General features: G+C 43.4%; 1 non-coding gene across 1 annotated transcript; it reads right to left on the minus strand.

The window, feature by feature from the left end:
* Positions 1–12,862: 12,862 nt before the first annotated feature.
* Trnas-cga (transfer RNA serine (anticodon CGA)) lies at positions 12,863–12,937 on the minus strand. The gene has a single exon. It is a non-coding gene; the product is annotated as a tRNA-Ser (tRNA).
* Between the last annotated feature and the right edge of the window lie 971 nt (positions 12,938–13,908).

Here is a 13,908-nt window from a genome sequence, read left to right on the forward strand (position 1 = left end):
TACTGCCAGCTAAATAAAAGATTATAACTACTGAAGGCACTAACTACTGATAGGCATAGTTAGCAAATCAAAGATTTTGATAGAGAACAATGTATTTACCTTAATAGTGTTCAAAAGTCATAATATATATATAATCAGTTCGTGACATCCAGTCTTACATTACTGTCTCTGATGGACACACGTCCAGATCATCCGCTCTCAAAACTCCGCCATCTCTCTCCCCACATCCGCCACTGCTGGCGGCTCACCTCCAACTGCGCAACGCTACGCGCTGTTCACATCCAACTGCCCAACACTACAATAGCGAATATTCCAATAATGCCAACCAGCCACAGACTGCACACAGCACAGTCAGTGATTTTCATACAGAGCGCTACAGGGCGTTACCAACATAAAAACCAAAACAGCCTACTTACAACGTGCATCGCATCTACCGGTTTCCGTTCCTTTCGGATGGTTCCTACGTGGTGCGTCGTCTTTGTTTTTCTGGTTGCTGGGCAAAGAGCAGTGGGATCTGCACTGAGTTCAGTGAGTACGAGATGAGAGATGGCGTGTGACGCAAGTCCTCGACCAGTACGCCTTTAGCTCGGAGGGACTAACGGCGGAAATCTAGCGGAGCGATCTGGAGGAGCAGGCCAGCCCACCCGCTGGACGCCCACTTAGCTTAATGAACGCAGCTGAACAAACCAGAGCCGGTCAAGCCGCCTCGCGTCCACTATTTGCCTTTCCAAGGGCACCCTCCTCCTGCTCACACAATGCTTTCCTTCCTCCCTTTCTCTCCGGCACTCCGTCTATTGTCGACGGACTTTTGTTCTTCCCTCAGGTGTCTTTATTTCTTTGTTGTCTTTCCGTTCAGAATAGGTTCTCAGTCACGTTCCAGGCTTTCAGAGATTTTTTCCTATTTTTTCCCCTTCTTCTAGAGTGCAGTCGCAAACTCTGGAACCGCTCTAAAGCTCACGCAACAGCGAGCGTCGGATGTCGTCATCAGCGCTGAAGAAATAGGTTTAGCGTTGTTTTTTTTTCAGAATAAAAGCTATGTTCGTGTGCAAATCGTGGACAGAGGAGTAAAATAAATGAAATGATTAGGAATTTGAGACCTTCACTTTTCCCGGCGAATTGAACAAATAGCGTACGGGTTTGCTGCCGGGTGACGTCGTCGACCATCGCCGATATTTCTACAGGAGTACACCCTGTCATTCTCAAGGCACAACTGCAAGGAAGAAGTAATGTGCAAGGGAATTTAAAACCTCGGTTCACAGAGGAGAAACATGGAAGATACCGCACACAGAACAAGTAACCGCAGAGTCAACACACAGCCAAAGATAACTAACATTAGAAATGTCGAAAGTGACTATTAATCAAAACATCTCGAAGTCACCTTTCGTCAGAATGGTTAGAGGCAGATCAAACGTACGTTCAGCTATCAGCCTTGTGTGCAACGGGTGAGTGACGATAGCAACGAAGTGGCACCTAAGTCTACGGCCTTTTTGCCTCACGCAGGAAGCATTTCCAACATGATTGGCCTTATTCTGCGGAAATATGATGTGAAATGAGTTTTTCCACTACCTTCTAAAATTAAGGCCCTGTTGGCGTCCGTAAAAGTTGATCTTGGTTTTCGGAAGGCTGGTGTCTATCGTATTCCTTGTAGTTGTGGCATGTCATATATTGGTCAGACAATCAGGACTGTGGAAGACCGGTGTACTGAACATAAGCGTCACACACGCTTAGAACGGCCGAGCAAATCCGCTATTGCAGAACGTTGCCTTGACACCGGTCATCCTATCGATTACAACAACACGGAGATTCTTGCTTGTCCGTCCAGCTATTGCGATAGTGTTATTAAGGAAGCTGTTGAAATCAAACTATCAAGCAACCTTATAAACAGAGAAGGTGGATTTTGTTTAAATAATGCTTGGAATCCGGCTCTGTTTCTCATCAGAAAACAGAGGGACAGAATTAGTGCTACCTCACCTGTTGATTAATAGTCGCTTTCGACATTTCTGATGTTGGTTATCTTTGGTTGTGTATTGACTCTGTGGTTACTTGTTCTGTGTGTGGTATTATTCTTGTTTCTCCTCTTTGAACCGAGGTATTAAATTCCCTTGCACATTGCTTCCTCCTTGCATTTGTGCCTTGAGAATGGCAGGGTGTGCTCATGTCGAAATATCGGCGGTGGTCGACGACGTCACCGGGCAGCAAACCCGTAAGCTATTTGATTAGGAATTGTTTGCGGTATTGCAGGAAACATTTCAAGATCAGATGGCTTTATCGAGCAAGTTAGATAGTTAGTTAGTCAGTTAGTTAAGTGGTAAAAACATCCTGAAACGATTCAACGAAAGAAAATGTATGATAAAGAATGCAATGAACTGAAGAAATGAAATAGTTGGGGACATTACGGCCTGAGTCGTTGCTGAAAACCGTTGTTGATGGGACGGTGGAAGGCAAGATATTTAGGTGCAGGCCTGCATAAGAGTACGTAAGGCAGATCGTTGTTACTGCCTAGGGTATGAGAGTCAAGATGAAGTAAAGAAAACAGTTGGCAATACACAGTAGTGGAAAACTACAGGAAACCAATTGTTGTTGACTTTTTTCTGAGAGAACACTTGCTTGCTGATCATCCACTTCTCTCTCACGTAAACTTGTTATTACATCTTATACACTCACTTAGTCGGCATTTCCTCAGAATTACTGAGCTCTGTGGGATTGCCAGCAAGTAATGCACCCGCTGTACAATATATACCAGATGGGCGAAACAGATTTACAGTGTTTGTGGATTTAGACATACATTTCGACATTGTGTCACAGAATACAAGCTTCGAAATCCTGAAGCTAACAGGGATAAAATACAGAGGGCGAAATTTGTTCGGAAGGGTATCAAAGGGAACCAGTGACTGAGGAGAGAGCGAGACAGAGTTTCATCCTGTTCCCGATAAAATTCTATTCCCTATGCTAGACACCGAGCAAGCGGTGAAGAAAATCGAGGAGAAACATGGAAAGAGAATTAAACTCCAGGATGAAGAAACAAGAGCACTGAAGTTCGCCGATAACATTGTCATTCTCTCAGCAAACGAATCGGAAGAGCAATTGAACGGAATGTGCAGTGTCTTGAAAACAGGGTATAAAATGAACATGAACTAAAGTCGTCACGGGCAGAGAATAATCATTTATGTTAACATTTATCAATACGAATATTTCTGATGATATGAATTCCCCCATGCGATCACAATTGGAAAAAAGTAGTTGGTGTGCAATGGCGACTTAGCGAAAGTGGCATTGCCGGATGATATGTAGAAGCCGGTCGTTGTGGTCTAGTGGTTCTAGGCGCTTCAGTCTGGAACCGCGCGACCGCTACGGCCGCAGGTTCGAGTCCTGCCTCGGACATGGATGTGTGTGATGTCCTTAGATTAGTTAGGTTTAAGTAGTTCTAAGTTCTAGGGGACTGATGACCTCAGATGTTAAGCGCCATAGTGCTCAGAGCCATTTGATACGAAGTTTCCCCTCTGATTTTTCTCTCATTAAAGATGAGAACATTCCGCTTTTCAAATGCACCTCATTGTAAGTCTGACACGGCTTCTAAGGTTACTCCAACACGTCTTACCAGAAACTGAATGTGTTGTGGTAACCGATGTCGTTAACCTATGCCATTCTCGAAAATAACCTTAAGATACTCTATCGAGCTTCACCGTCGTTCTGTATTTTATATTTTGGAGGTAAACACATCGTTACAGAGTTTTCTCGTTGATATGAGGTCGTGAGTGATCGCTGGCGCCAACAGTTCAAGAATTAGTAAGAAAATGAGATGACTTCCGAAAAAGATATCTTGCTAGAATTCGCCTGTTACAGGTTAGGCAAGTGACCCAAAACCTAAATCGTGTGACCAGACGGCTACCTTATTTCTGTTCTACCAGACTTATGACCATAACCATTGCACTACATCACTTGTTGTGCCACTTAAAAATCACTGCACAGTAAGTTATGTACTTGTACACAGAATGTCATTGCACTTACTAAAATAGACCTAGAGAAAGTAGAGCGTACGTTATTTTTGCTCACCGTTTCTATTATGTACGGAAGAATTAGCATACAGCGCGCATGAGCTGAATTTCAGAGTCTCATATTCATTGCACCTGTATGATGGTGTTAAAGTACTGCAAATGAGAGCTATAACTACAATGGAACCCCAATATGGCCATGCAATTGGGAGAATACATAAAACGGCAGTTTTGCTCGTAAAAGTAACACTCCTCGCCGTACATTTAGACCATGAAATCAGTGACATAGAGTAGACTATTTTGTAATTTCCTTGTGACTGCGTTACTTTGTGGTACTGTTAGTTATTAGCGTGACATTGCAGCTAATAAATGCAGCACCAACTTAATAAGTAAACGAATATATACGTGGAAGCGACAGCTTGTTTTCAGATTAACGCATCGCTTCCAGAAAATCCAGTTCGATCTCTGTCACGCTGACTCCTGGACTGGAAGCTTCACAAACGAGTCTAACAGCTTTCTCCAGAAGACCACTAAGTTGATGTTGTTAGAAGGCTTCAGATTTTAAGGTATTGGTAAAGCGTTTTCGCTGTAGGCGCTGACACTTTTCTTCGCTTCATTTAATCTCTTAAGCAGACCGGTTGCTAAGAAACATCTCGTTTATCACTATGCTCTCTCAGATGGTAGGCGATGTGGTTGTCGGGCCGTTTTTTCGCCTGTGTGAGCATCAATTAATTCTTGCACCGTTGCTGTGACTTTCTAGATACTGTAAAAGTTTCCGCAAGGAACGAATCTTTCTACGAGTTAAATTTGCTTAAACTTAGCGGTTTAGAATCTTGGAAATCCAGTGCTGTTATTTAGACCAAATTTGACAGCGGTGTTAATCTGCATTTCTGCATCGGTAGACCTGTAAGAGTTCGCGTGAAATTGCAAATGTTGGGAAGTTAATGCAACAATGTTGCGGAGGAGGAGCAACGGGTTATTATTAATAAAATTAGCCTTTTACCTGCAGCTACGCACGCATATGCGTGCATCATGTATGTTACACAGATCTCCTCCTCCCTTCTCTCTCCATCCATCTTCTCCTCCTACCTCTCTCTTTCTATCTCTTCCTTCCTCAACCTCTCCATCAATTTCCTCCTCCCTTGTCTCTCTACCCAACTTCTCTATCCCTTATATATTTCCATCTCCTGCTCCCCCTGCTTCTCTCCATCTCCTCCTCCCCTCTCTCGGTTCTGTGCATCTCTCTCCCTACATCGACTCCGGCTCTCCTCTCTCTGTCCCTCTCCCCCTCTTACTTTTCCTTTTGCCCACTACACTTCTCCATTTTGTATCTACCTCCAACATTTGCCCCCTTTCCCCTTCTCTCAGTCTGCCTGCTCCTTCCACTATCTGACCATCTCCTCCTCCTCTGTCTCTGTACATCTATTCTTCCCCGTGTCCATCCCCTCCTTCTCCTATCTCTGTCTCCTCCTTCTCCTATCTCTGTCTCCTCCTTCTCCTTTCTCAGTCAATCTCGTCCTCTCTTTATGCCTCATCCTCCCACATGTATCTATTGTACCTCCCTCAATATGTCCTTCTCCTCCCTCCCTCCACTTTTCCTCTCCTCTCCCTCTCTCTTCCGTACTCTAGCCTCTATCTGTCCATCTCCTCTGCCTCCTTTCTTTATCTGTCTCTACCTGTCTCATCCTCCCTCCTCTCATTATCCATCTTCTCCTCCTCCATCTCTCTTGCCAGCTGTGTCCATCCACACGTATATCGCCTGGAACACATTTTGATTCTTTCCACGCCAATTTTGCAGGTAACCCAAGTATCAGGGGTTACAACTCTTTTTCAGCTCCACCCCAACACCTATGTATGACTGCTAGTTGTTATTTACTCCCACAGTTCAAACGGTTCAAATGGCTATAAGCACTACGGGACTTGACATCTGAGGTCATCAGTCCCCTAGACTTACAACCACTTAAGCCTAACAAACCTAAGGACATCACACACATCCATGCCCGAGGCAGGATTCGAATCTGCGACTGTAGCAGCCGCGTGGTTCCGGACAGAAGCACCTAGAACCGCTCAGCCACTGTGGCCAGCTACTCCCACAGTACTTCTTTGCACACAATAAGTGGCATGGCTACCAAATTTGGATGAAAGTTAGAACTTTTGGTCCATCCTGATATGATTTCTTGATTTTCCTTAAATATCTTCAAATGCATGACAATATTTCCTTCCACTTTCCTGATTTTATATCTCACTGCCTGGTTCGTTTTGGTCTATTTCACTTGATTCGAGAAGTATCCACTATGTCCACCCCATGTACATGGCCCGTTACCCAGTTCACTTGAGCTGCCTCGATAAACAGCGTCAAGTATATGGTGATATTTCATTGTATAACGAGAGGGTTATGTTGCAACATCACGTCATAACAAATCAGGCTGTTTATCTTTTTTCACAAACATCTAAATGACTGTACTTGCTGTCATTTAACATTATGGATAATCATTTGTTGCAGCTACTATATCCTGTACGTCCTTCTATTATTTTAGAATCATCAGGAATGTCAGTTACGCACTTTCGTGCTATCTGCATGATAGATACACCAACGATTCCACAAAAAATAGAACTTCAACTCCACTGACACAACTGAAAAGATACATTAGGGTAGTCAATGAGTACATCATACTACACCTATTTCAGATTTGGATTATCACCTGGATTATGTTTTTGCTTACTAGTATATATCGTTAGTCTGACAGTTTCGTTACATTGATAACGAAGATACCAGCATCACTTACAGGTTTGCGCTCTTTTAAATTACCAGAATGCGTTTTTGAGCCTACAAACTAAATCGTTGTATTTTAAGTTCGTTTGCTGGTCAAATCAAATAGATCGTTTCTATCGAACGTAGAATTCTACTTCTTTCAGTCATGGATGGAACCTAGGCTATGAAACGCTTTCTGAATAAGTAAAATTTTGAGATGAAATTGCTGGATATGTTTTTTCCCCTTCTTTACTACTTCACCCATTGTCAGTAGAAATTTAATAAACATCGATAAGCTGAGATGATTATAATTATTTTGTGTATTTGACTGTGTAACACTAAAACCAACCATAAAACAAAGCTGACATTTCAACTGTCTTTCCCGCAGGCCTCCTAGGAACAACGTAACTCCTGGTTTCTGATTATATATACCATTCTGTCACATGACATTCGTCTTTATTCTCGAAATGGACTGCACAGCTAAAATGCCCGTACAGAGGTCGTTTAATAGAAGGCTATCGCTTAAGCTACTCCAGCTGGAACTAGGATTTCTTCACAATCCAATGACTTTTCAGGTTGGGCCAATATATAAAGAATATCATCCTCAGAGCACAGCTGATTCATATTGTTATTGCTGTTATACTGTCGTCTTCAGTCCGAAAGCGGATTTGATGCAGCTCTGCATGCAAGTGAATCTTGTGCAAACCTCTTCGTCCACGCATAAGTACTGAAATCTATCACAAAGCGAAAAAAGTGGTCCAACTAAAACACTCATATTTCTTTACGTACTACACGAATATGTAATAAAAAAATGGGGGTTCCTATTTTAAAAAACGCGGTTGATATCCGTTTGAGCTATGGCAGCGCCATCTAGCGGGCCAACCGTAGCGCCATCTGGTTTCCCCCTTCAAACTAGACAAGTTTCGTTCTTTATAGTATTTTCGTTTCACGATTTTTTCCTGAAATATTTGACCCGGTCACGATAAATTGACCACCCTCTATATTCTTTCTGTACTTATATACTTAACTGAGCTTTACTTTCATCTCATGTAAAATATTTGTGTGTACATCTTACTAAGCTTTAACAGTGGCAGTTTGAGGTCCACTTGATAATGGTTGGTGCATTTAATAAAATTCTTATCAGCAACTACAGCGGCTTTCCATTAATTGAACGTACGAGGGCAGTTCAATAAGTAATGCAACAAATTTTTTTTCTGAAACAGGGGTTGTTTTATTCAGCATTGAAATACACCAGGTTATTCCCCAATCTTTTAGCTACACAACACTATTTTTCAACGTAATCTCCATTCGATGCTAAGGCCTTACGCCACCTTGAAATGAGGGCCTGTATGCCTGCACGGTACCATTCCACTGGTCGATGTCGGAGCCAACGTCGTACTGCATCAATAACTTCTTCATCATCCGCGTAGTGCCTCCCACGGATTGCGTCGTTCATTGGGCCAAACATATGGAAATCCGACGGTGCGAGATCGGGGCTGTAGGGTGCATGAGGAAGAACAGTCCACTGAAGTTTTGTGAGCTCCTCTCGGGTGCGAAGACTTGTGTGAGGTCTTGCGTTGTCATGAAGAAGGAGAAGTTCGTTCAGATTTTTGTGCCTACGAACACGCTGAAGTCATTTCTTCAGTTTATGAAGAGTAGCACAATACACTTCAGAGTTGATCGTTTGACCATGGGGAAGGACATCGAACAGAATAACCTCTTCAGCGTCCCAGAAGACTGTAACCACGACTTTACCGGCTGAGGGTATGGCTTTAAACTTTTTCTTGGTAGGGGAGTGGATGTGGCGCCACTCCATTGATTGCCGTTTTGTTTCAGGTTCGAAGTGATGAACCCATGTTTCATCGCCTGTAACAATCTTTGACAAGAAATTGTCACCCTCAGCCACATGACGAGCAAGCAATTCCGCACAGATGGTTCTCCTTTACTCTTTATGGTGTTCGGTTAGACGACGAGGGACCCAGCGGGAACAAACCTTTGAATATCCCAACTGGTGAAGAATTGTGACAGCACTACCAACAGAGATGTCAAGTTGAGCACTGAGTTGTTTGATGGTGATCCGTCGATCCTCTCGAACGAGTGTGTCCGCACGCTCCGCCATTGCAGGAGTCACAGCTGTGCACGGCCGGCCCGCACGCGGGAGATCAGACAGTCTTGCTTGACCTTGCGGCGATGATGACACACGCTTTGCCCAACGACTCACCGTGCTTTTGTCCACTGTCAGATCACCTATGAATATCTGAGATGCCCTGGTTTTCCGCCAAAAGAAACTCGATCACTGCCCGTTGTTTGCAACGCACATCCGTTACAGACGCCATTTTAACAGCTCCGTACAGCGCTGCCACCTGTTGGAAGTCAATGAAACTATACGAGACGAAGCGGGGATGTTTGAAAATATTCCACAAGAAATTTTCGGTTTTTTCAACCAAAATTGGCCGAGAAAAAAAAAGTGTTGCATTACTTATTGAACTGCCCTCGTACAACTGTGGAATCGATACCCTCCGAGCGACAAGAAAGTGATCATAAGTAGTAAGTCGCGGAGCGTTTACTTGTGTGCTACTGTAGCAGGCTGGTACGTCCTCACTCTAGAGCCCTGCCGGAACTGAGCGGGCAGCAGCGCCGGAGTCTTATCGGTGCAGGAGCGGCTGGCTGGCTGGCTGCGCGTCGACGCAAGAGGACACTGTGGGCCTCGCACGCGGCGCATAGGGTTCCGGAGAGAGCGCTCGGCCACCAGAGGCAGCCGGTCCGCCTTTTAAGGCGCCGGTGACGTATATGAGCAATTACTGCGTCTGCTGCGAGCCGAGCCAGATGGATAGTGATTAAGCCCCGTCTGGCGGGCCGCGCCGCGCCGGGCCTTTACACAGTAATTGACCTCTGCCGAGGCCGCGGACCCTCTCGTTTCTTTCGGGCAACGCACGCGCCCATCGGCTGCTGTTCGTCCTCCGTGCGAGATCATCAACACGGCTCCGAGAGAGAATTCCACTTTCGCGCGGCCCGTAATTACTCGTTAGAAACGACGAGTAAGGCGCCTTTTTTCTTCTTCCTTCGATTTACCAGAAACACGAACATCTCCTCACAGTTGCGTTCTCATGAAAAATTTTTCCTTTCTATTGTTTCGTAGCTCAGTCGATAGAAATGAATTGCTTACAGGATCATTTTGTTGTCTGTCCGTCTGTTTGTTTGTCTGACTTTTCTAAACTCTTTTTTTCAGGAGCGGATAGAAGTATCAGGTTGCCATTTGCGTCACATGTAAATGTCTGCGATCACTTGGCGATGCAAAAGAGTTATGCTTTTAAGTCAATGCAGTCAAAAGATACGGCCATTTATGTAACATATTTTGAGACTTGCAAACTCAGTCATTAAAAGTTGCAGGGCACTTCCCGTTGACCTAGAATCATGTAATTTGCCAAGAAGCAAAGTTTCACACTACAAACCAAAGGAAAAATCAGAAAATTGTTAATTTGTAGTTATATCACACGAAAAGAATTTATTTGTTATCAGAGTGTCTGTCTGCCAGTGGGTCTGTTAATACTGCATTTTCTCAGGAACGGGAAGGTATAGCAGGTTGAAATTTGTGTCACTGAGAGAAATTTCCACTTTCGAGCGGCCCATAACTACTCACTAGAAATGATGAGTAAAGCGCCCTTTTCCTCCTTCCTTCGATTAACCAGAAACACGAACATCTCCTCACAGTTGCGTTCTCATGAAAAATTTTTCGTTTCTATTGTATGGTAGTTCAGTCAGTAAAAACGGATCCCTTGCAGTATATGGTCCCTTGGCGATATAATACTCGTTAGCTTCTAAGTCAACGCAGTCAAAGTTACGGCAGTTTGTCACAGATTATGATACTGGGAAACTCAATAATCAAAACCTATAGGATATTTCCCTTTACTCTAGACTCGTGAAATTTTGCAAGAAGTAAGATTTCACTATACAAGAGAAGGAAAAATGCCTAAAATTGCGAATCTGCAATTATATCACGATAAAATAAATTGTCCTTTGTTATTTTGTAAGGAACAGGATTGATTTCCCTTTCTTCTCCCAACTTTTTCGCAGAGCAGTGTTCATTTATCGGACGTCTAAAACGACTTGAACGGCTGCAAAAATCCTGCCACAAGCCTCTATGGTAAAGCCTGTCACCTGCAACTACTACGTTCCCAAACTTTAGTCCCCACAACTATATAAACACTTGCAAGCTGTAATACTCTACCTACTCCAAAAAATGTAAGGCAGAGCTTGCTCTTTGAGTTGTTGACAGACACCAGATAGGCGCTGGACCGTGTATTAGTTTGCTGTAGAGTGCTAATAACCCTTCTGTGTGATGTATTTTCCACGACCCATGGAGTCGCGGCCAAAGTGGAAGCTTTGAACTGATCAGATATTGTAATCATCCCTCTCAGTACTGATGGAGTGAATTCGCCATTCTTATCTCCTTCAAAAAGTTCACGGTAAATGATAACACCCAAACATTTGCAGGATAAAGATTTATTGAAATCCTTGACCACGGTGTCGGTATATCCAAATACACCTGAACAGAAAGACATATTTACTAGCAAAAAACTTAGCACCATAACTAAGATACAGCTTTAAGTAACCGTGGAAATTACCAAAGTATTACAAGCACAAAAACTGTGTCACTTACTAATATCACATCCTGCATAAAACAATCGTGCCAAAGGCGTCGTCAGTAGTTAAAATTAAAATTATCATCTACATCTGTACAGCATCTTTATGAAGAGAAGATCGATGCGAACACGGAATATTACCAGTACCTAGCCAGTGAAGTAGCGTGAAGAGGGTGTGAAAGCCCTAGCGCAGACAATTTCACCGAGAGAGGGTACTTGTGGTATGCGAGAGGCACGCGCGCACATTAAGACCCAGGGATACATACTTATGCGCATCAAAATTTTAAAGGTCGTGCTAATTCAAACCCTCTGTCTTAATAAATAAAACATATCAGAACCATTTAAAACACCTACACACAATAGAAAATATGAAACCATTTCGCCTATGTCCTAGTGTCGAGCAGATGAAGCTTGCGCTAAGGAACACATCTAACGAGAGAGGGCACTAGTGTTATGCGCAAGAATCTCGCGCAAATTAAAGACTAGGATACATACTAGCGAAAACGAACAAAATGTTGTAGTAAATCGAAACCATCTGTCGTCGTGAATAAAAAACACAAGAATCATTTAAACCACACATACACATCGAAAACCGCGTACAGCTAACATCAAAAATACGTAAAATCCCAACAAGACAGGAGCATCTCCCCAGCATCAACAAAAAAAAAGCTTCTAATCAGCCAGACTATATTACGTTAGACCAAAAAGGGGTTTGAAACTACCAAAAAAATTTTTGTTTCTAAGCTGCACCGGTTGGTTATGAATAAATCCATCTCTTTGAGATATATGTTTGAAAATTTCTAATTCTTCGAACAGGTCCAGTTTGTAACCCTTACTCACTTCGTGTAGCAGTTCTACGTCATCCAGTTTACGTGCCGTATGCTGAAAGAGCAATAGATGTTCAGCAAACGTGGAACTGTACATGTTTTCCCCATTTTTAACTAGTGACGGCGCCTTTAGCATATTGTTTTTTCTATCTCCACTGCAAGATGTGATTTTAGTGTATTGTTGCTTCTGATGAAGGTATATTTAGGTACACCGAATGATTTCAATAAAACTTTATCCTGCAACTGTCTGGTTGTTATCATTTACCGTGAAGAATTTTCTTTATTTAAAGGTTTTAAAAACACTATTTCCCACAATAATGTATTATTAGCAGTGGTTACCAGTGTCTTCAGACCATGCAGATAGGCAGTGGCAGTGAACTGGTGTTGTGACTCCACGAACGTCAGTGTTGTCCGTGGATTTACAACACCTGTTCCATTCACCGACACCACCTACCATCATGGTATAAATTGTCTGAAGATGGTCACATTCTCCTATCCTTAGCCGCATTTCCACGCCCAGTTCGCATCATAATCCTTTCAATGCTCGCCAGACGATTCTCTCAGTTGATCAGTTACCGACCTGAATGAGATTTTCACTCTGCAGTGAAGTGTGCGCTGATATGAAACTTCCTGGCAGATTAAAACTGTGTGCCGGACCGAGACTCGAACTCGGGACCTTTGCCTTTCGCGGGCAAATGCTCTACCAACTGAGCTACCCAAGCACGACTCACGCCCCGTCCTCACAGCTTTACTTCTGCCAGTACCTCGTCTCCTACCTTCCAAACTTTGCAGAAGCTCTCCTGCGAACACTGCAGGGAATGCTAGTTCTGCAAGGTTTGCAGGAGAGCTTCTGTAAAGTTTGGAAGGTAGGAGACGAGGTACTGGCAGAAGTAACGCTGTGAGGACGGGGCGTGAGTCGTGTTTGGGTAGCTCAGTTGGTAGAGCATTTGCCCGCGAAAGGCAAAGGTCCCGAGTTAGAGTCTGGGTCCGGCACACAGTTTTAATCTGCCAGGAACTTTCAGTTCCCGACCTGTATTCCATCTTCACTTTACTTAAGGTAAGGTTGTTATATTCATCTTATTCAAGGGGTTTCACAATTCCTCTTACTGGTTCTAGAGGCTGCACGGGGTAATTAGTAGCTCAAGTTTTGGAAGGAACCCATATATGGCATTGAACCGTTTGGATGTAAAATAAGTCTGAGGATCGTGTCTCTTTTTAAATCTCCGACTTGCCGGTACGCACTGTGACATTTCTTGTTTTGAACCCATAGAATTCCATCCCAAGATTCACTGCGTAGTTCGGGTGAGACTGCAGAAGCTGAGGCGTGGGTGGGGTGAAAGGCAAATCCATTTATTAATATTTCATAAAGTGTTGTGTTGGCAGAAGAGCCAACACCGTGTTACTAGTGGAGGCCGAAATGCACGCGTTTTAGCTCACGCAGGCTGGCGTGAGGAGGAAAGAACTATACTGACGTGAGGTCTGGAACATGACAAGGAATTAGAATTCAGAAAGAGGACGTAATTAGTTTGATACTTAACTTTAATCCATTAATGATGAACGTCGCTCTTGACGGTACATGATTCACAATATTATCTGTTCAGAATACATTCGTAGTAACTGAATATGGCGTCTTGCTAGGTCGTAGCAAATGACGTAGCTGAAGGCTATGCTAAACTGTGGTCTCTGCAAATGAG

This window comes from Schistocerca cancellata, chromosome 1, assembly GCF_023864275.1.
Source record: "Schistocerca cancellata isolate TAMUIC-IGC-003103 chromosome 1, iqSchCanc2.1, whole genome shotgun sequence".
NCBI lineage: Eukaryota > Metazoa > Arthropoda > Insecta > Orthoptera > Acrididae > Schistocerca > Schistocerca cancellata.